Genomic DNA, 24,271 nt, shown 5'->3' with positions numbered 1-24,271 from the left:
AAAATCCTGAGTTCTCGCTAACAGACTACTGCCATCCTTGATTCAACTGGATCGAAATTAATTAATCCCTGCACGCAACACTTTTCTGAATGTGCGGATGCTGTTCACCTTAATGGATGCGGTGAGGGTAAATGAGGGCATGGATGGGGCGGTGTCTTTTGACATCGAAAAAGCCTTCAGCACATTGGGCTAGCCCTACATCCAGATGATATTTGAGAGGCTGGGAGTGAGACAGGGGTTTTTGAGTGGGATACAACTTTTGTATACAAGACCACTTACCAGGTTGCGTATCATAATCTCAGAGGACTTTGAGAATGCACAAGACTCGCAAATGGGCTCCCACCTCTTTCCTATGATTTTTGCTTTCACTATAGAGCCATTGGCGTGTCTGCTGCGCCAAAGAGCCCTGGACTTGGGTATTTCTTTGGCTGGTGAGTGGCATGCGATCTCATTGTACACCGATGATGTTCAGGTGTATTTGCGCAAATCCCGGGCATCGCTCACAGTGCTGATGGACAAGTTGGAAACCTTTAGTGCCCAGTCGCGACTAAGAGGAAACTTGATCAAGTCCTTCCTATTTCCACTGCATAAGAGGCTAACTCCAGAGGAAGCAGTTTTTCCCCATATCAATCTGACGTGGGAAGCTGAGCCCTTCAAACACTTTGGTGTGATCATATATCACGAGGAGGAAGACCTGGTGAGGGTCAATCTGGGAAGGATGCTGGCGGCAACGAAGCACTCAATACTCTTTTGGTACACTCTTCGATTATCACCGGTAGTTCGAGTAGCCATAGCCAAAATACTGGTGCTCCAGAGACATCACTACCCTTTCTCTGCGGTCCTAGTGCTCCTTCTTTGCCGCACTGTGCATAATGCATTTGGGCCTCATTTGGGGTGGCACACGGAAAAGAGTTGCGCTCCACAAAACGCAGCTCCCGCTGCTGGAGGGCAGCCTGGGTGCCCCAAACTATTAGTGGTATTATACAACAGCGCAGCTTCAGTGGCCTATGCAATAGCTTTAGAATGGGCCAGAGTGGCTAGCTCACATGGGGCATGATCGTTTAACTAAGTGGTTGCTGGCTACTGGCGAACCTGACGTGGGTCTGCCCATGCTTAAGAGAATGAAAAAGCCTAACTGGGCCACCTACCTAGGGGCAAAGGGTGACCCAGGCTTCTATGCAACACAATTGCTGTTATGGGCGCTAACAGAACTAAACGAGGTCTCCGCAACATTGGACAGTCGCCTGTGGACACAGACCGGACTTATGCACGTTGGGGATCTCTATGAGTATGCTGGGTTATGTGTGTTCCAGGCTTTAGCAGATACATTCAACATAGGGCTATGTCATTTTGTGAGGCTTGTAGCATTGATTCACAAGTTGAGTGGCTTTTGGGGCCAGTTGGAGCCATCGGCAAACGCAACACTACGATGCCTGCTTACACATGGCAGTGGACAAATAGACATAACGGTTCTGTGTATGGCCCTTTAATCGCAACAGGTGCAGCCATGTGGCAGCATTAGAGTTGAATGGGCGTGATGCCTCAACTGCGAAATTTCTGACAAATAATGGGCTGCAACAAATGCGTACACAAAACAGGTGTCAAGCAACTGCAGGTTCAAGCTCATACAGTTCATGTATCTGCACCAAACATATTTGTCATCCTAGCAAATTGGTCCCATGTTCCAAGGCTCGGCCTCTCACTGTTCCAGGTGTGGCACTTCTACCGTATGGTGTAAGAGTTCCCGAATATAGTGACAGCCTAGAGTGCAGTGTTTTTTTTTTTACATTTCTTTTTATTGAAACAAGACATCAAAAAATAAAGGCATAGTACAGAGGAGACGCTCTCCCACATAACGTTACATCTTACCAAAGAAAGAGGGGAGGGGGAAACAGGGAACAGATGCATTAAGAAATCACAGGGATGAGGGAGTATCAAAGATAGAGCTTACAGGTGGCACACAAATCTCCCCCCTGTAACGGTTCCACAACCCTTACACTGATGCCCACTTACGAGGTCGGCCCCTCGCCACATAAACAGTCTTCTTCCGGAACATACACCAATCCATATTCTCTTTCCATCCCTGAAGGGTGGGTGGCCGCTTGGATCCCCACTGGTGAGCTATGTTCCTTTTCGCTATCATATCACCCAGTGTTGCCCATTTAGTGTGCGCCGAGTTAAGATCAGTAGGCTCCCAAACATTAAGGAGGCATCTTCTCGCCTCCGGCAACACCGCCACCCCCAAGACCTCTTGCATAGTATCATGTATTGCACTCCAATACTCGACTATATACCGACATTCCCAGAGGATATGGAGGAACGTACCTTCAATACCACACCCCCGTCTGCACAAGCCAGTGCCGAATAGACCCATCCGAACTAGACGGGGCCCCGTGACCTAAACCCTGTGCAGTATTTTCAACTGAACAAGCCTCAATCGTGCTGGGATCGCGACTTCCTTCAGAGAGGCCAGAGCCGATTGCCAGTCCTCATCATCTAATTCAATGCCATCTCGCGTCCATTTATTCCTCAGTTCAGCAAGGAGATCTGCTCTGTGATTAATCAACTTTTTATAAATCAGGGAAATAGTCTTCTTGGGCAAATGACCATCTAATATTCTGTCTTCTAGGGGCGAGTCCTCGGGTAGATCCGCAGAGCCGCCTTCAACGCATGTCTGACCTGCACGTAGCGAAAATACTCAGTCCTCCTCAACTCAAATTCAGCCTGCAATTCTTTGAATGTTTTAATCCTCCCCTTAACCCAAATGTCGCCAATGGTTGAGATCCCGATCAGGTCCCACTTATCAAAGCCTCTCGTGTTCCAAAGCTTGCCCAACTTTTCCGAGTCAAACAGCGGGGTGGCCAGTGTCAATCGGTCCCTCCATCCCAAGGAGCTAGTGGATGTTTAGTCGGTCACGTCAAGCACCCCTTCGCTGATCTAGTATACAGCACCCTATTATAATTGCCTCCAGGGAGAAGCCACCTATCCATCGCATAACTAGGATCTGAAACTGGCCCATAAGTACCCTGATTAATGGCCGCCAGCTGAGAGGCCCAATAGTAATGCTTAATATCAGGGAGGGCAACACGCCGTCATACCATGGAAGCGTCAATTTAGCTAACGCAATACAGGGTCTACCCTCCCATAGCAGAGTACGCTGCAACCCTTCCACCTCCCGAAAATAACTAGCTGGCACTATATCTAACGTATTCTGAAGGGCGTAAAGAAAACGAGGCAAAGACATCATTTTAAAAAGGGTTGCGCGCCCCAGTAGGGAGAGAGGAAGCTTCTTCCAGCTGGCTGTGTCACTCCTCAATCTAACCAAAGGGGGAAGGAGATTCCTAACATAACGGATTTTAGGGTCAAATGAAATGAAAATCCTCAGATACTTACACCCGTCCGTAGCGATCTGAATCGGGCAATTTCGCGGGGCGACCGGAGTCTCCCCAACGAGAATGAACAAAAGAGACTTCCCCCAGTTTATAGACAGGCCAGAATTCCTACCAAAGGAGGCCAACACATCACAAACGACAATTAAGGACTTTCTAGGCGAGGTCAGGTAAAGTAAAATGTCGTCCGCATACAGAGAAATCCGGTCCTCCCACTGCGGGGACCATCGACTACCCCGTATGGAGGGCTCCCAACGGATCCAGGCCGCCAAGGGTTCAAGGGCCAGCGAAAACAGAAGAGGTGAGAGGGGACATCCCTGTCGGGTGCCCCGCCCAAGACAAAATGGCGCCGAGACCCGGTTATTTACCACTACTTGAGCTAGTGGTTCAGTATACAACAAACGCACGGATGAAGTCTGGCCCAAAGCCAAATTTAGCCAGAACTGCCCACAAATATGGCCATTCTACGGTGTCAAAGGCCATTGTTGCGTCAAGCGAAGCTATAATGGCAGGCTCATGAGCTCTGGCTATCACACCATGAAACCTGCGCAAGTTTAGGGCCGTATTTCTGTGAGGAATAAAGCCCGATTGATCAGGATGTATCAGTCCGCTTATCACCTTAATCAGTCTATTAGATAGGAGCTTGGCAAGTATTTTAGGTTCCGCATTTAATAACGAGATCGGCCTATACGAAGCACAATTAGATCTTGGCTTACCCTCCTTATGAATAACCACAACAGAAGCCACTCTTTGATCGTAGGGCAGTATTCCTTTCTCCCGGGCCTCAACAAACATACCTTTAAGGTAGGGGGCGATCTTATCAGGCCGAAGCTTATACGGCTCAATTGGGTGTCCGTTAGGTCCCATTGCCTTACCCAAATTCAAAGAGCGCACTGCTAGGGCTATTTCGTCTGTGGTAAGGGCACTATCCATGAAATCACGGTCTTCCCTAGACAAGCACTGAAGCTGTAAATCTAGCAGCAGTGAGTGGGAGTCTTCCTCCGGCAGATCCGAGACCGAGGTGTACACCGTTCGAAAATAATCCGCAAAACTATCCACTATATTCTGGGGGACTGTAAGTCGTGCTCCCTCCTCTGTCACAAGTTCTGGGACAACACGATCTGCCCTATCCTTCTTGTCCAACTAGGCAATACGTTTCCCTGCTTTATCTCCGACGTCGTACAACCGCCCCTGCTGCTCCCTACTTAGGGCTCTGGCACTATCCATGACCAGCGATCTATACTCAAGCTGCTGAAGCTTCAGAACGTGCAGTTTAGCACGATTCACCTCCTGCTCCAGTCCCACCTCCAAGCGGCCTATCTCCGATTCTACTGCAACAATTTCTTTGTCTCTTTCCTTCTTTGCTCCCGATATCAATGACAAAGCCTGGCCCCTAATAACCATCTTAAAGGCATCCCAAAGCGAAACCGAAGAGGACACAGACCCCTCATTCTCCAGGAAATAGTGATCTAGAGCCTTAATCAGGTCATTCCGGATTTTAGGTTGACGCAAATGCCAGGGATTAATGGGGGCTATCCTGCCCCCCGACCCCAAAGCGACACAGAAGCAGAACCACAGTGGCGAATGATCAGATATGCCCCTACCAAGGTGTGTCGCCTCTACAATGTAAGATACTTGGCGGGCACTAGGCAGTAGTCTAAACGGGAAAGGCTTCCATGAGCACCAGAGTGAAAGGTGTATTGCTTTTGGTCCGGATGGAGCAGTCTCCCACCATCCACCAAACCCATAGCATCGAGGAAATCAGGTAGCCATCTCTGAGCCCACCCCATATCTCACGGAGGGTGTCTATCCATAACTCCAGAGACCACTGCATTAAAGTCTCCCCCCAAAATCAACAACCCCCTCGGGAGATCTAGAAGAATCTTTCCCAAGTCAGCAAAAGTGATAGCTTGCATACCCGGGGGGACATAAACCGACAACAAGGAGAGGGTGTGCCCCTCCCAGCGACCTGTCACCCCAACATATCTGCCTCTATCATCCTCAGAAATAGAGTCAATTACCAACGGGAGAGCCCTCCGGATCAGGATTCCCACACCCCTGGATCCCGAAGTAAATCCCGCATGCGCCACCAGCCTGTATCCCATTCTATGCATCGCCTTACATGAATTCCCTATTAAGTGCGTTTCCTGAATTAGAACCACATCGAGCACATTACGTTTAAGATATTGGAGTACCACACTACGTTTAATTTTGTTCCCGAACCCATTCACATTCCAACTCAACACCTTCAGTTCCCTACCCCCATCATCAAAGACAAAAAGGAAGCGACAATCCTCTGACCGCTGCAACACATCAATGCTACGTTTCAACTCGATGCCTTGATAAAAGAATAAACCACAATCACACTACAACTTATACAACAACACACCTCCCCCCACCCCCCGCCCTGCACCCCTGCTCACGGCCTTTGCCAACCCCCAACTCGCAGTGTGCCTGTCGCCCCATGCTCTAACTAACCAACTATCTAAATGTAGATCTGGGGAGGAGTATAGCACTCCCTTTCCCCATCCCGCCCCCAGGACATTAACACCGGTATCAAGTCTCTATCCAGGAAAGCGTGCGCATGGAAATGTCTCATATACTCTGCACCTCCGTCCTGCGTTCGTCCAGACCCCGAGGGCGAGCCCCTGGGCTGCGTATAGCGGTCCAACTTATTAGTTTGTACATAGCGGGCCCCCCTGGTGGACTTGGCTTGTTTCTTCTCCGCTTCAGGCTTAGTCGCCATCGTGATACTGGGATCAGGCCAGTCATTTGGTCCTTCAAACTTGTGGCAGCAAAGGGCAACGCAGACAGCCGGCAGCTCTCTCAACCTCTGTAAAGGCCAACCAGTGACTACCACTGCAAAACCACTCAGACAGAAGACTAGAGGACTAGCTAGAGCAATGTCATTGTGTTTGTCTGCTTACCGGCTCTCCGACACCCCCTCCGCACGGCAGTCGGCTCTCAGAGCGGCTCGTCTCAGCCACCTCTCCTATTGCCATCGCCAGCAATACACAGCTGCGCAGGCGCACCGGGACGGTGTCTCAATCTGCATCAATCTCCCTGGCAACACGAAGCTGTCCCACTCCTCAGCAATATTGTCCGGACAAAGACAACAACCGAGTCAACTCCCGGTTCCCAGGCACTCTCTCCAAGGACAATTCTATGACGGCCATCTCCCAGTCTTCAAGGCAAGGGTACCTCCAACATCGCCTGTCCCCTTTACGAGTCTCTACCATTGCCTCTCCCATCTGCGCTGTGGGGACTGAAGAGCTCTCCTTGGCCCTGGCTGCTATGTACCTGAGGCAAGACCGTTGGACCAGTCCTGGCCCAATGCATCAAAGTCTCACTCCGCCAGTCGCGCCGATGCGCCACATCCGGTCAGTTTCAACAGACAAAGAAGGAGGGGCCCCGCCAATCAGAGCCAGCACCCCACAGCCGCGTCGCCAACCAGGGGCACCCGGGCACTACTCTCGACCCGTCAGCCCAAGAGTCTCACCACACGGTCAGCGGTCCCTCTCCCTGCGCCGCCGCTGGAAAGAGCGGCTGCGGCGGCACCACCAGGCTTCTCCCGCCCTCCTACTGGTGGTCGGCGAGCAGGGGTGTGGGGGGAATCCACACCTGGTTCGAACTTTGTTTGCCGCAGAAGTGGGACCGGACCCGCGACTTCCGGTTTCCGGCCCCGCTATTGCTCAACTGCAGCCGGGGTCGAATCCAACTCTAGACCCCGGCTTCCACAAGACATAGGCCCGAGCTTTCTGACGCCGCAGCTCCTCGGTACCGCGGCGGATTCAGCCGCGGAGCGCTGCAATCAGCGCCGCTTCCCCTCCGACACACAATTCCGGGTTACTGGTGCAGGATGGCATACAGGATATCCCCGGTGGCGGTGGGGGTCTCGGGAGCCCCGGGCTCACGCGGCCATATTGAACGCGCACAAAGCTCCTCCCCTGCTGGAGTGCAGTGTTGAAGAAGCTGGTGAAATTTGTGGGCAAAGGTCCCCCCAAAAAATAGGCTTGAGTGCCGGATGATAGACTTGGAGGTGATTCTATAGCAGCAGATACTAGCAATGGTGTGGAAAGCAGCAGAGCTTTGATTACAACAGCTGTTGTTACTGGGATTTTGCCTACACCACGGTGATGGGCACCCCTTATAATTCAGTACAGTAATATTTGGACGTAACCGTGGTGTGCATTTGGAGCATTTATTTTAAGTGTAACATCACCAGCTAGCTACCACATATAAATATGATGGGGCTAAGGATGAAACAATTAGAGATCAGTACATTTTGAGGTGTAGCAGTCATAAGATCAAAGAAGAGTTATGGCTCAAGGATGAACTTCCTCTTGAAGAAGTGATCAATGTGGCCAAAAGAGAGGAACACATTGAGTTATGTAAAGGAATTGAGCAACTCAACTAAGCAAGTTGTTGTGCATGAGAAGGTAGAAGAGTCAGTATGCGTGGTGAAAGAAAAGAAAGTCGGCATGAAAGATGATAAGCAAAGATTGAAGGTAGAACGTTTCAGGTGTAGAAGGCAGGATGCAGAGCCAATGCAGCCACTGTACTGCATCACATGTTGTCTGTAATCGGTGTGGGAGGAGAGGTAATTATGCAAAATGTTGCAAGTCCAAAACAAGAAAAGAAAGAGTGAAAGATGTCCAATAAACCGCACAAGAGATTATAATTCAGGTTGGGACAGTATCTTGTTATGGTGCCATACGTAATAATTCCAAGCATGAACATCCTTCTGCTTTGGTGGGAGTAAACTCTGTGGATGTGTTGATGAGATTTGATTCATGCTCACATTTAGCAATTCTTTCTAATGAGGTGTTTTGCAGTAAATTTGGAGACAAAACTCCTTTTTGTTAACTTGATGTGCAATCAGGGGGTTATGGTGGGACTCAAACAGAAATGTGAGGTTATTTTTAAGCAAATGAAGAACTGGGTTATCATTTATGTGTAGAAAAAAGTTTAAGTTTCTATCAAAGGAGATAATCTGATTGAATAGCCTCACCAGAAAGCTTTAGGTGTTACGCTTGATCCCAACTCTGATCCCCAGGTGGTTCAACAGGCAGCCACTCATTTTGTAAAACATTTACAACAACTGTTCAGAGGGAATTTGAATTGTTTAGAGGGATACAAACACTATATCAGACTACAGAAGGGTGCCATTCAAATCGCAGCTAATGTGAGTGAGAGGGACTGCGTGAGGGTTGAATTGGAAAAGTTAATGGATGCAGACGTTATTGAGACAATAGAGGCTACGGAGTGGTTGGCTCCCATAGTGGTAGCTAGGAAAACCAATTGGGATGTTCGTCTGTGTGTCGATTTAAGATCACTTAATCGGGACGTGATCGTTAATAAATTTCCTCTTCCTAACATTGATGAAAGAGTTACCACACTGGCAGGAGAAAACTATTTATCTACACTTGATTTGACTGCAGCCTACCACCAGGTAGAACTTGATTCTTCTCAGGAGTTGACAGCTTTCATAACGCCAGTGGAAATATACAGGGCTGGACTGGAAACCAAAACCGTCCCTGGCAAACTGCTTGGCCTGCCCCCCTGAGGGGGCTGAGGGGGTTCGGCCGAGCTGTTTGCAAGGGCCAACTTCGGCCGATTTTGTTACCGGACCCCAATATTGGAGGCCTCCAATAACAAAACCGGCCCCACCCTGGCGCCCCCCGGGGAAACACCCAGTGCCCGCTACAGCCAGTCCGGCCATGGGAGTATATAAGTTTAAAAGGGTGCCCTGTGGGTTAGCGTCTGCAGCATCAGTATTCCAAGGGTGAAGTCAGATATCCTGAAAGGATTACAGGGCATTAAGTGCTTTCAAGATGATCTGTTAATTTTTGTAAAGGATAGAGTTTAACATGATGATAGAGTACATGCAGTTTTGGAAGATTAACTAGAGCTATTTTGACTTTAAAAGAGACCAAATGCAAATTTGGTGTACTGCAAGTAAATTATCTAGGTCACCATATTTCGGGCTCTGGTATTAGACCGAAGAAGAAGTTAGTGGGCACCATCATAAATCTTGAAGAGCCTAGTAACAAGGAGGAATTGGTATAATTCCTAGGAATGACAGAATACTACAATAAATTTGGAAGAAAGTATGCGCATAAGTGTCAATTTGAAATCCCTTCTTGGGAAGAAAATGGAGTTTGAATAGAATACTGAATGCAAGACTGAGTTTAAACATTTTAAAAATGGATTTGCAGAATGCACCCAGTTGCAAGCGTATGTTCCGAGTATGCACCTTTATAGTTACGGATGCAAGCTTGAAGGGTAATGGTGTTCTTCTGCGTCAAAATAGAAATGGGGTTAGGAACTGATTGTGTGTGCTTCACGTTGTTTGAAGGGGTCTGAGATAAATGACTCCGTAATTAAAAAGGAGGCATTAGCCATATATCCGGCCTTGAAAAAAGTATGACTTTTTCTGTGGGGGACTTTTCTGTTTCGCTCTGACCGTAAACATTTGAAAGAGGTCTTCATGAAATATGGACTTGATTCAGCATCATCCAGAATACGTAGATGGATAATTTCCCTTCAAGAGTTTACTTTCACCTTTGTGTATATCCCTGGAGTCAAGAATTTCTCAGCTGACTGTCTCTCACATCTAGTAAACATCAATAATGAGGAGGCTGAAGAGATTATGGAGGATATATTTCAGGAAACAGTGAGTGTATGTGAATAAACTGCTGATGCCATGACAGATAGTAAATAGAAAGCCGAGTTAAGAAAAGATGGTGTTTTATGTAAAGTCACTGAGGCAATAAAGTGTGGAAAAGTCGATTACTGTCCAGACCCTGGTCCATGGGGTAGCAGTGAAATATGACATTCTTTTGTGTGGTACTAGACTTATTTCACCAGAGAACCCTCAGGAACAGTCTGATATCATTAGCACATAAGGGTCATCTTGGCCTCCTTAATACAAAGGAAAGACCATGGTCCAGCTATTGTTGGCCGGGACTTGATATTGAAGTTGAAAGATATGTGAGAATTTATGTTCAATGTAACAATAGTGATAAGATATTGGTCACAAGACATGTACCGTTTTTGTGCAGGAAACGTCTTGCTCATCCTTGGAATGAAGTGGCCATGTACATCGAAGGTCCGCTGAAGGGTAAGCATAGTATACCTTATTTATTTGTTCTTCTTGACGTATACCCTATGTGGGTCGAGGTTAGTTCTGTGTTAACATATTGTCATCTTGTATTATACATTTTCTTAATGAAGACTTCAAAAGAGAGCGCTTTCCCAATTCTCTCTTGTCAGACAACAGTCCGCAGTTTTGTTTGGCAGAATTTGAAGGCTACTTAAATTCTTTTGCCATTAAACATCAGAAATGTTTAGTATATCTTACAGAAAATAATGGGGCTAGCCAGAGGTTAAAAAACTTTGAAGGAGAGCATTCAATTAGCTAAAGCGACTAATATAGATTGGAGAAAAGCTTTACAATCACACCTTACCGCATGTCTACCGATTCCTCCAGGCCTTTTGAACTATTTAGAAGGTGTTCTCCTAGTATTAGCTTGTTGAAGTGGGGTAAAGTAATTTTAGTTCAATAGTTTGGGAGATTGGCGTGAGAAAGAACTCTGTGTTCAGAGGAAATGAAAGGAATTTGTTGACGGAACTAAGAGAGTAAAAGACAACTTGCTAAACATTGTTGGCAACAGTGTGAAAATTAGAGCACACAATGGTCCAAATTCTCAAGGATACACAAAGTGTTAAAGCTTTTTTAAGAATACCATCAAGACTGATGATAGGAGAATATGGAAACTAAACCGGGTAGTGAAAGATGCTCCAGAAAACATAGGAGCTGAAGAAGAGACTGACTTGTCGGATAACATAGATAAGGGGCAGGACAGGAGTTTCTTTAAGGGTGTACAAAATAATTTTGGTAGGCACAGGAGGAGCTGTAGATTTTGCAAGGCTCCTACTTATCTCCAAATTTTTGTCAGTTAATATCTTGGTTCCTAATGTTCTTTTGACTATTGTTACTCATGTATTATTATGTTTTTCTCATTATGTTTATAGTGCTTAAGTTTATGTTTTTCTAATTTATATACTCTTGTGAAGCGAACGATAATTGGTATTTTATTAATAAGTATACAGTATAGGTCATATGTATTTACTTATGTAACATTTTGTTGTGTTAATTATGGAGGGAGAATTGTGATGTCCTGTGACATGATGTCAGTGATCTCACTGGACTTGAGCTCATTGTTCAAAGCCCAGCAACCCTGGAATGGTATATTTCAGCATTGCTGGGGTGTTTTGAATAAAGCGCTAACCTGAACTGGCTCCACAGATATCCTGTACATTAATAAGGAACATTTAAAAATTGCCCTGTTCTGGTCCAAGTTCTTCTCTCAGGTCCTCGACTCAAGACTGTAATATTATTTGTCTGATCCGTATCCAGACTTGAGTTTCACATCTAAGAATTTGTCGCTGGATCTCTCTTCTGTCTTTTCCTGAGGCTCTCGCATTGTTCCATGCCAGGGAGCCTGCTTTGTTCCTTGTAGTGTGAAACGTGTATAAGTGAACACCAATAAATCGAAGGTCCACACAGAGCAGGAAGAAGTGCGTGCTTTATTAGAGAGGAAGAGCGAGTAACTGCCGGCAGGCAATACAAAATGGTCTCTCGACCCACGCCAGTGCATCCACAATGCATTGAGGATGCATGACGCGGAAGAAAGACTAGAGTGCAACACCACACATCTTCTCTCTTTGCAACTTGATACAATGTGGATAAAAGGATAAGTATACAAAGGGTAAACCAGAGATGTTGCAAGGTTGCAGCTATTCCAATCTGAGCCAATGAGGGGAACAAGGTTCCGATAAATACATGATACAGGGAACAGCGTCATAAATAGGAGGGAGCAAGGGAACAAGTCCTAATAAATAGCTGTGGACTAAATAAAATATATAGAACAATCCAATAAATACCATATAAATGCAAACAATGACTATAAATAAAGAGGAACAAGTTCCTCATAAATAACTGTGGAATAAATACGTTGTTAATACTGATTTCAGCATAAAAACATAGAAGGTAATAAGGTATTTAGAGCATGATAAGGTTCAAGTAGGTTGCATGTCAAATTCATCATATCTTTTTGGCAAACCAATAGTCCTTCCCCTACTGGTGAACTTTGGAGAAGCACTGGGTGAGTGTACATCTCTTTCTGGGTACTCTGACACAGGTTCGGTAACCACATCCTCATTACTGCTTTGGGCAGTAGAGCTCTGTGTCTCAAGGTTTTCAATATCACTAGATTCAGGGTGAGGTGAGCTGGGTGAGTGATTAGGATTGTCTGCTTCCACTGACTCATGAAAACTGCTCCGTTCCTCACTAGAAGCTAGTTCCCTGTTGCCAGCAGTGGGCCCTAGACCTTCTACCTCGGACCACAGCCCTCCATCGTTTCCCTCTGCAGTGCCCATGTCCTCCACCCACCATAGAACCTTGTTGCATTTGGCCATTCTCGATAGAGACCATATTTTCCTGTAACTTAGCATAGCGTATTGGGAATACAGCTCCTTGATCTGTTGGGGCTGGTTGAATCTGCTACTCCCCTTCTTACAGATGGTGCCTAACTTGACCCTGACCCAATCATCAACTTTGAGGTATGAGTCCTTTACTCTATGTTTCTTGTCATAGTATTCTTGATATATTTTCTGTGCCTTCTCTAGGTTGCTTTTCACAATGAATGGGGACCACCTGCTCTGTAGTTTGAGGTTCATCCACATGTTATTGTCTCTGGTGTAGGGTTCTCTTCCACGCAAGATCTTAAAAGGACTGTATCCTGTCAGGGTGGGCATTATGCCCATACCGTTTTCTCGATCTCCGTTTCCCAATCCTTTCCGGCAATTATGGCTGCTTGAATAGAACCCATGATGACGGGGTTAAAACGTTCCGCTAATCCATTTCCCGCTGGATGGTATACTGGGTTGTGTTTTTCTTTAATTCCGTTCCTTCTCAGAAATGACGTCCATTTGTCCGATGTGAATTGTGGGCTGTTGTCACACAGTATGGTCCTTGGAATACCTTCACACAAAAATGTGCTAGTTAAGAATGCTATAATACCAGAGGTATCCGTTCTCTCACAGATTTTTATCTCTGGCCATTTTGAGTATCTGTCGATTAGTACGATGACATATTTCGCCAAACCCCATGAGTCAAGGACGGGACCTAGTACGTCAATTGAGAGTTCCTCCCAAGGATTCGCAGGATTGCTGTACTCCCCCAATGGCGGCCTCAACATGACTAATGACTTGTCGCCATTGGCACAATGGACGCATGCCCTCACCTTTTTCTCAATCTCGTTGTCGCTCCCTGGCCACTAATAGGATCACTTCACTCTCCTCTTAGACTTGACGATACCTAGATGACCTTCGAGCTTCATGTTAAGTATACATACGTGTTCTCAGGATTTCTGGAGGAATTACTTTGTCTTCCCTCATCAGAAAAATTGCATATTCACTAATAGATAGTTCTTATCGCAGCTCCCAATATTTTTTATGCTCCTCTTTCAAATTCCTTTTTTCTGGCCATCCGTGCGTGACGAAAAGCTTGAGTGACTCTAGCGTAGGATCCTTATCATACGCCGATTTCCAATCTTGAGCGCTAATGACATCCTCTTTATCTTCCATAAACAATACACTGTAGTCTTCCCATTCATTGTGTAAGACTTCTGTTCCACCAACCAGAGAGCGGCTTAAGTTATCTGCTACTTTGTTCATTTTGCCCAACAAATACTCTACATCATAGACAAAATCCAGTAATCTCAGAGTCATTTTGGCAATGCGGGGGTGGCTTTTAAGTTACCACTGGAAGTGAGGACTTTCACCAGGGGTTTGTGATAAGTCCTAATTCTAAATTTTGTGCCCCATATTTACTGTCTGAATTTTTCCATGCCCCAGATAAATGCCAACATCTCTTTTTCAATCACTGAAAACTTTTCTTTACTGGGGGTGAGAGAACACAAAGCAAATCCTGTGGTTGTTTCTATCCCTTCTTCCGACAATTGAGATAGAACAGCTCCCAGGCCTTTCTCACTGGCATCTATAGTTAAAACACTCGGGGCTCACATATCGAAACCCTGTAGAGGTATGGCTTCACAGATGTCATTCTTAATTCTCTCGTATTTCCTGGTTGGTCTCTTCGTTCCATATGAAGGTATTCTTTTCCTTCAGAATCTGGGGCATGCTGTGAGTCTTGGTGGCGAAGTTCTTCACAATTTTGCTGTAGAATTCTGCTAGGCCTAGAAACGTTCTTAGATCATCTTTCGATCTTGGTTCCGGAGCTGGCTTGATGGCATCAATGATGTCTTTCTTGGGAGTTATTCCTCTTTTGCTAATTTCATGACCCAAGTACGACACCGAACGGAGACCAAATTTACATTTGCTTAGTTCTGCTGTATTCACTGATAATATCTTTAAAACTTTTTTCAATTTGTGGTCATGTTCTGATTTGTCTTTTCCCATTATGAGTATATCGTCCAGGACATACAAGACACCTTTTATATTCCTGAACAGTTTGTGCATCAATTTCTGAAAAACTGTGGCAGCAGATGCTAGGGCGAAAGGTAGACGTCTGAATCTGTAGCATCCAAATGGCGTAATGAAAGAAGTCAACTTCCTGCTTGATGGATGAAGGGATATTTGGTGTCAGGCTGCAGTCAAATCTACTGTGGAGAACCACTTGACAACGTTGGTTTGCACTAACATTTCTTTTATCTTCGGTAGGGGAAAATTGTCCACCACAATCTTCTAATTCAGCTCGCTCAGGTCTATGCGCAGACGCACACTGCCGTCTTGCTTGCGTGCTACTACTATGGGTGCCAACCATTCAGCACTTCCGATAGGTTCGATTATACCATTTTTTTCCAAACTTTCTAATTCAGGATGTACAGCCTCCCTGGTGTTAAATGGAATGTTGCGAACTTTGTGGCTGACAGGTGTATTTTTTTTTTTAAATTCTTTTTATTAACAGAAATAAAGTTTGACGGTCATCACATTAAAGATACATTATATTCAAATGTGCACATCGGGAGACATAAGGCAGAAGAAACATTAATCGTGTAGAAATAATCAAAGCAGTGCATCACACATCAATTCACAATGCGAGCGGTTCGCCAACCGAGACAATTTGGGGGGGATCACAAATATTGACTCTGTACTCGTTCCAATTGGACCAAACTTCAATCCATTTTCGTGGGCATCCACGTGCCACATACACAGTTTTCTCCTGGAGCATGCACCAGTCCATGTCAGTCTTCCATGTGCCCAGTCTCGGAGGCCTCGTTGCCCCCCACTGTCTAGCTATGTTTCTTTTAGCAATGGCACAGCCCAGTGTAGCCCACAGCCTCCCACGAGGCGGCAGATCAGTGGGTTCCCAGATGTTTAGCAGGCACCTCTTCGCCTCCAGCCGCAACACCACCCCCATACCTCTTGCATGCAACGTACTACCCGGTTCCAGTAATTCGGCAGCACAAGGCATTCCCACAGGGTATGAAAGAAGGTCCCTCTTTCACCACATCCCTTTCTACAAAGCCCCTCCTCACTGCGGCCCATTCGTTGCAGCCTGGTCTCGGAGAAATATGCTCGGTGGAGAATGTTTAACTGAATCAACCAGAGCCTAGCCGATATGGCTACTTCCTTAGGGGAAGCGAGCGCAGTCCTCCACTCTTCATCATCTATTTCTCGACCGTCAGATTCCCATTTCCCCTTGAGTGGCAGTAAGAGGTCTGGGAAGTTATTGACAATTTTTTTATACGTGAGTGATATAGCGTGTTCAGGGAGGTGGCCATCTAAAAGTCTATCCTCCAGGGGGGAGGAGTCCGGTGGCTGAGTTCCAGAGGGGATATTCGCCTGGAGGGAGTGTCTGACCTGCAGGTATCGAAAGTGTTCTGTATGCGCCAGTTCGTAGGTGCTTTGGAGAGAGGCAAAGGACACTACTCCATCCAGGCCCCACAGATCTTTAATTCGTGAAATACCGATGAGGTCCCAATTACGGAATCCTTTAGTTCGGCCCAGGGTTCCCAACCTCTCGGAGACCCACAGCAGGGTGGCCATTGTGAGTGTATCAGCCCAACCCATCCTACATCCCACAATGTGTCATAACTGAACCGAGTGTTGTGTGGGCCCAGTGAGTGGGTACCTACCGGGCTTAGAATAGAGTGCAGCCTCGAAGTTCCCACCCGGCAGGAGCCACCTGTCCATTCCGTATCCGGGGTCATTCCCGTCACAGTATGTGCCCTGATTGATGGCCGAAAGGTGTGCAGCCCAATAGTATTTTCGGATGTCCGAGATCGCAATGCCGCCATCAAACCAACCCAGGGTCAATTTTTGACAGGAAATACGAGGCGCCCCAGACAATAGCAGTTCTCTCTGTGTGAGTTCAATGGACGCGAAATAGCAATTCGGGCCCAAGTCCTGATAGTTTTGCAGGGCATATAAAAACCTTGGCAATACCATCATTTTGAAGAGCGCCGCTCTTCCCAGCAGGGACAGCGGGAGCTTTCGCCAGGAAGCAGAGTCCCTCCTGAAGCACTGGAGGGGTGGCACGAGATTCCTCTCATACCTGGTCGCCTTCTCCTTAGAGATGCAAATCCCGAGGTCCTTGAACCCCTCAGTGGCCACAGTCATCGGGCAGTTGCGGGGGGGGGGGGGTGGCGGAGGGTTACCCTGCAAGACGTAGAGTACGGACTTGTTCCAATTGATTGTGTATCCGGAATTTCTTCTGAAGCTGGCGAAGATGTCCATTGCCACTATCAGGGACTTACGGGGTCTTGTTAAATACAGGAGAATATCATCTGCATAAAGCGAAATCCTGTCTTTCCCACCCGTCAGCCCATCGTATCCCCTTCAGGGAGAGGTCTTGCCTGACCCAGGCCGCCAGAGGTTCCAGAGACAGGGCAGAGAGTAGGGGCGAAAGGGGGCACCCCTGCCGTGTTCCCCTCCCGAGCGCAAACACCTCGGAGGCTTTATTGTTAACCGAGACCTGGGCCAGGGGTTCAGAGTAAAGAAGACGTACCCACCCAATGAAGCTGGGTCCAAAACCCAGTTTCCGAAGTACCGCCATCACGTTCGGCCATTCAAGCATGTTGAATGCCATTGTGGCGTGTAGAGACACTACCACCACGTCTTCCTGGATGGTGTGACAACGTCCCAACACCCCGTGAAATCGATCTCTCTTTCAATACTATTTTGTGTTTCCCATGGTTCCGCAAAAAACATCTGGAAAATCTTTTTTTAATTCCTCTTCGGGGCTTCATGTCATAAGTACTTGACCTAATCCGTTAGGATTGAGTGTGATTCCTACCGCCCCTTGATCAGCCCAACCAAGGACGGAATGTCCTCTCTATGCTACGTTCAATTTCCCTTCCGTATTTCTTCCCGTAAACTCAAATTTGAGACTCTTGAAATCCACCATAGGAATTCTTTCCCCGGGAATGTAACAGAATGCACGTCAGCGGGTTTAAGGTGTTTGCTTATAATTCCTGCAAATTCACCTTCCCACACATTTTGTTGAATTATGGTGTAAGGCGAACCTGAATCTGCTACCATCATTACGTCTACCCCACCAATGTTAACTAGGCATGAAGGCTTTTTGTTTGCACAATTGTCGATCCCTAAAACGGTTTCTTCAATGCATAGGACACTGTCCTCATTCGTGCACTATTCTCCCTCCTCAGAGTCGGTTCCATACAAAACGCACTTGACAGATGTCTTACCTGACCTCTTCCTGCACACTCTGGCCAGATGTCCAACAACACCACAATATGTTCACTTTGATTGAAAAGCAGGGCAATTTCTGTCAGTAGCCATATGTGTGAGGGCACCACATCTATAACAACTAGGGCGCTTTTCATTGACATATTTACTAGGTGCAGCATAATTCCTTATAGGCTTCTTATTGCTCTTGCTCTCCACTCTAGGAGCATGTTTGTTACCCCCAACACTCTTGTCGGACACCTTGCTAACAGTTGAGCTATTGTCATTCTCTTTGTTAGCTGCAACGGCAAACCTCTTGGACATTTCAGCTTTCTTTACAATGGCTATAATTTCATTAAGTGGAGCATCCCCACATACCGACAACTTTTCTTGTACATTGGTATTGACTGTGTGCATTATAATCTGATCACAAATAAAATCATCATGAGGGTACCCAAATTTGCAATGAATAGCCAATTTCTTTAGTGCCCAACATAATCCTCCATACTCTCAGTTTTACTTTGCTTCCTCTGAAAAAAATTGTACCTGTCTATTGCTGCACATATAACAGGTTGGTAATGACTCTCAAGATCATCTAAAGCATGTTGGAAGACATCATTATCATCTGCATTTTTGGCTTTCTTTACCATCTCACTATTTACTCTTAACCCTTCCGGGGCCAGATTATGTAACAAGATTTTCATTCTCCTCTTACTGTTGAACTCCTCATCACCCTCCTCCTCGATGGCGGATAAATAGTTCAAGAAATAACATTTCCAGTCCACCTACTTCATGGCAGGCTCTCCTGGTTTAGGAAGAAAAGGAACAAGATTTGTCAAAGAGAATGTTTGCGCACACATGTTGATGAATGCAAAGTACTTGTAGTTCACAATACTGCACCAAGATGAAGAATTCCTAAGAGCAATTCACTACACAAAGCCAATGAGTTCTAGACTCCAAGCACAATAGACAAAATTAAATTCTCAGTTGCTGAAAGGCATGTGGAGATGGTGCAATAGTAGGTAATAGCAGTGAGAGCATGTGCTAGTATGGCTACTTGAAATGCTTTAAGACCACTTCCAATGCTCTGTTCGCATACTTGTAAAATGTGAGTGGAGGACACTGAATCCTGAAGACTGAGCACTGGCGAACCCCACCAGAAAACACGTTGGTGCTAGAAGGTGTGCGCATCACCGTGTGAGGATGGCGCAAGGCGAGCACTGCTTAAAGGGTCCTGTGAGCAATGCTCTAAGATGGCTTCCAATGCTCTGTTTGCATACTTGTAAAACGTCTGCCAAGGACACTGAATCCTGAAAACTGAGCTCTGGCTAAACCCCACAAGAAAACTGCAAGAAGGTGTGCACATCACCGTGTGAGGATAGCGCACGGCGAGCACTGCGTGAAGGGTACTGTGCGGATTTGCAGAAATTAATTGCACAAAGTGGCTGGCATCCCTAGTCAGCGTGTATCAAAATGGCCGCCGAAGATTTCAGAAGCGTGACGAGAATGTGCTGACTGAAATTAAAACCAGTCTGAGGCGGAATTCCAATTATGGTTAACCTTAAGGAGTTTGGGAACAATGACTTACAGTCATACAATTCCACAGTGCAAATTCAGCAGATTTCCTGAAAGCCAATTTAAGCTGCCACAGCGTGCCACTTGAATATAAAATGGCCGCCAATAACTTTTTAACGTGACGCACAAGCGCAAGCTCGAATTCCATTGCAAAAACAACAGTTGATGGACAGAATACAGAACAATGTCATACATTCACCCCAGTACAGAGATCTGGGCCTAAATCCATCGTTTTTGCATAAAAGGCGGAATGTTCAAATTTAGCCTCTCCTCGAAGAAATGATGAGAACATTTACACTGCTCTATTCACGCTGATACTACCGCTCTTCCTCTCCGTGCACTTGAAATTGACCAAAATACATCTAACGCATGCAAAAAGTCTTTTAGTACAATCACAGCTTTAAAGATGGGTACGTTGTAGTAATCTGGTGCCGAAAGTAGGATTCCACTTGCGTTGGATTTCCGAAGACATTCGTTCACTCCGTACCATATTTCGTAGCATTCAATAGCGGACGGCAATGGATTGCATAGGGTTCAGTCATCGCCAAATTGTAGTGTGGAACGCATATAAGTGAACACCAATAAATCGAAGATCCACACAGAGCATGAAGAAGTGCATGCGTTATTAGAGAGGGAGAGCGAGTAACTGCCGGCAGGCAATACAAAATGGTCTCTCGACCTTCGTCAGTGCATCCACAATGCGTTGCGGATGCATGACGCGGGAGAAAGACTAGAGTGCAACATCACATTCCTGCCCCAGGTTTTTAACCTTTTTGCATCGTGGACGATGTATAGCAGCCGCACGCTGCAGCAGTTCCACCATCTTGCTTGGGGGAAGTTCTCAACTTATTTCTTCTACTGTCTCATCCTTTTGTCCCCAAGTGGGCTCCGGGGCAAGAGAAGGGAGTAATGGGGCTCCTCAATGTCCATCACCCCTCAATAATCCCTTTCTTTGGCTACTCCTCTTGACTTGTGTGCTTTAGCCCTATGGATGGCTGATCTCATCTGTCTTCTTTTACAAGCTCACATGATCTCACCAGTTTTCTTTTACAAGCTCACATGGGTGCCTAAGGATGTCTCTAGGTCCCAGAGCCTTGTAGGGGGGCGGCGCTGATCGGCCACTTGCAGGGTGGTGCGAGAGCACAGTACTGCTCCAGAGGCAGCCACGCTACTGCCACTCTGATCAAGCTTTCTATTTTGTTTTTTTTCACTGCTTCTACTGGTCCAGGCTCACACTGTGCCAGTCTCACACCACTGGTTATTGAGGAATGCGACCTTCTCTTCCCAGTGGAGAGCCAAATCACATGCATGGCAACATTGTAAACCTTGAAAGAGGGAGACTTTGAAAAAGCAAAGGCAGTTTTACACAGGAGCTGATTAAATAATGCATTTTGGCTTACAAAACCGGGAGTCTTCCATCTGAATCGGGTCTGTTGTCATGTATACGATCAGTCTACTCTCAGGATTCTATCTGTTCAGTCCCACTCTTGTTTCTATGTATCAGTCAACGTTGATGTACCGGAAGAACACAGAGAGTCCGCCTCCCCTCGTTCCGATCCGAGGCCACCGAAGTCATCTTCGGCGTACCACAAGGATCATCACTCAGCCCCACCCTCTTCAACGTCTACATGAGACCTCTTGCAACCATCGCACGCCAGCACAACATCAACATCATCTCCTACGCCGACGACACCCAACTGATCCTCTCCCTCCCCAGAGACCCCGCCACCGCCAGAACGAGCCTGCACGAAGGGATGAAAAACGTCGCCGAATGGATGAAGAACAGCCGCCTGAAACTGAACTCAGACAAGACGGAAGTCCTCATCCTGGGACCATCGCCCTCCGCCTGGGACGACTCCTGGTGGCCCCCCGCCCTGGGCACCGCTCCCAAGCCAACCGACCACGCACGCAACCTGGGCTTCATCCTGGACTCTTCCCTCTCGATGTCCAGACAGGTCAACGCCGTCTCCTCATCGTGCTTCAACACCCTGCGTATGCTCCAAAAGATCTTCCGATGGATCCCGACCGAAACCAGGAAGACGGTCACCCAGGCCCTCGTCACCAGCCGACTGGACTACGGGAACACCCTCTACGCGGGAACCACAGCCAAACTACAGAAAAGACTCCAGCTCATACAGAACGCCTCCGCCCGACTCATCCTGGACATCCCCCGACGCAGCCACATCTCCGGCCACCTGAGGGACCTGCACTGGCTCCCCGTCAGCAAAAGGATCACGTTCAGGCTCCTTACCCACGCACACAAGTCTCTCCACGACCTGGGCCCCAAGTACCTCAACGACCGCCTGACCTTCTACACTCCCATCCAGCCAGCTACGTTCTACAAGCCTCGCCCTCGCCGCCGTACCACGCATCCGAAGAGCCACCGCCGGAGGAAGATCCTTCTCCTACCTGGCAGCCAAGACATGGAACTCCCTCCCCATCCACCTCCGGCAGACACAGGACCATCTCGCCTTCAGGAAACAACTCAAGACCTGGCTGTTCGAGCAGTAGCGGACCCCTCCCCAAAGCGCCTTGAGACCCGTCCGGGTGAGTAGCGCGCTATACAAATGGTATGATTGATTGATTGATTGATTGATGAACCAGGAATTGATCTTGCACTACACGTGATGTTCCGGGGATCAGGCCTTTCGTCTTCATCCTTCAGTGCTGTGCAGCTGCTTTTTTCCTTCCACCGGACTGGGCTACCTCTTCTTTGATGTGTAGGTCGGTGTTCCTCTCGCTATGGTCATCTGGCTCACTTTCTCTCTCCTTACTGTTCCTTCTCTTTGGCATCTGACTTTGCTGCCAGATCAGTCCTCTTGCCTTCCCAGTCATAGGCCTCGTGGGGGACATCTCCTCTCCTCAATCTCTACGTATAGGTGTTGGGGCAGCCACTTTCTCAGGTCATATACTCAGGAGTCCTTAACAATTGCATAATTGCATTGTACATCTTTTTTTGACCACCATAACACTCCAGGAATCGGTCATGTTGAAATTACCCTTGGTCCTTGCTAGGTCATGTTATCTGTGCCGTGCTTGTCTGAGAATAAGTGACCATCAAACATAGTTTAATTTGTACATATTGCTCTGCAGTCTCTCTTTCACAACTCATTTGTCACAGGGTAATATGTTTTCACATGCAAAAAATGTTCCTTTTTTACAGATATTGTGGGTGAGTAATGATCTCAGTGTTGTATGTTAACCAAGGATCAGCACAATTGTAGGCACATTGTGAAAGCAATCAAGATATCTTTTCAATGTACAGCAAAACATTAAGCCCTCTTATTAGGTATCCTGTCACAGTCCTCCCACCTATAGGATCATCCCAAGCTGTCACAATATCTGCCTGACAGGTGCCAGTAACTACTTATTATAGCCCACTATAATATGGGCCTTAAAACGCACACCGCAATGCAAAGATTGCTGTTCGGTCTGCCTGCCAAAGGATTGGCTGGTTGATAGCCATAACCCTCCTCTCCAGAGAAAGTGAAGGAGAGGTTGATGGGCAGATAGGAAAGGTGAGCCAGTACAATTTTCATCAGAGGTCGAAGTGGGGGCGATCAGATTAACATGACATGCTCATATTTTTTTAATTTATGGAAAACCGTTTCCCTACGTGCTGTCAAAAGGCAACCATCCCGGGTTGGTTAATTTCGAGAGTTGAAATGCTTCAGCTAAAGTATCATTCAGGGAGCCTCCTGTGCTGTGAAACGGAAAGGCGGGCAGACAGCTAAAGAAGAAACAAGCCTTCTTGTCAGGGTGCCTGCTTGCCTGAAAGATGTGCAAATGTGCGCAGCTCGTTAATCTGGAAAAGTAAAAGGCTTTTTGGAGCTGGTACTGGCTTTAATTGATTGAATCACTTGAAGCTTTGTGATGACACATATTTACGTTTTGGAAACACAATTTTTGCACATTTTTTAGCAGTCTATGTCATACTGGGTATAATGCAAGTTTAAAATAATGACTTACAAATTTACAGTGCTTTATGTCACAGGCTGGGACCTCATGGCACTAACAATACACAAGTCACTCACTATTCTCCACTGCAGCAACCATGATTTAATTCTGTGGCTCTCTGGTTACACCTAGACCTCTGTAGTGCATTAACTAATAGATGTTTAATATGGCACTCTAGTGCATTTTCCACTGATTAACGTAACTTTTTAAAGATGTATTTCTGATTTAAGCTGCACGTTATGTTATATTTAGCTACCTGAAGGTGAAAGACCAAATAAACTTACAGAATCTTTTTTTTTTTTTTAGCCATACCTTTGACCCTGCCCCCTCTTTCACCCCTGCCCCATTGCATGCTCATCACAGTTGCCGTACTCTTTAGGTCTTGCCTACGGAGCGCACAAGCGCTGCGTAGGAAGGGACCTTTGCTATTGATCACTACTTTTGCCTAAACGTGTGCATGCTTTGCATTGCTTTATGTTGCAAAGCGTGCATGTTTGGCGTTTCCCTTGTGGGAGTGAGCATCAGCGCCATCTGTTTGTAAGTTTCTTCAAACAGATGGTGCTGCTGCTCGCTCCCGCAAGGGAAACACTTTGTGTGTCTGGTCCCTGTCAACAGAAGTAGTAAGCGCTTTT

General features: G+C 46.7%; 1 protein-coding gene across 12 annotated transcripts in view; it reads left to right on the top strand.

The window, feature by feature from the left end:
- LOC144817722 (homeobox protein not2-like) overlaps positions 1 to 24,271 on the top strand; it is a 1,386,394-nt gene that overhangs the window by 57,877 nt on the left and 1,304,246 nt on the right. For all 12 annotated transcript variants that reach the window (XR_013606946.1, XR_013606951.1, XR_013606947.1 and 9 more), the window contains exon 2: positions 10,454 to 10,512. The gene's annotated coding sequence lies outside the window, so the exon portion shown is untranslated. The remainder of the gene's footprint in view (positions 1 to 10,453; positions 10,513 to 24,271) is intronic.

This window comes from Lissotriton helveticus, chromosome 2_1 (genome assembly GCF_964261635.1).
Source record: "Lissotriton helveticus chromosome 2_1, aLisHel1.1, whole genome shotgun sequence".
Taxonomy (NCBI): domain Eukaryota; kingdom Metazoa; phylum Chordata; class Amphibia; order Caudata; family Salamandridae; genus Lissotriton; species Lissotriton helveticus.
Note: the sequence above shows the minus strand (reverse complement) of the source record. Positions and strands in the feature narration are given on the sequence as shown.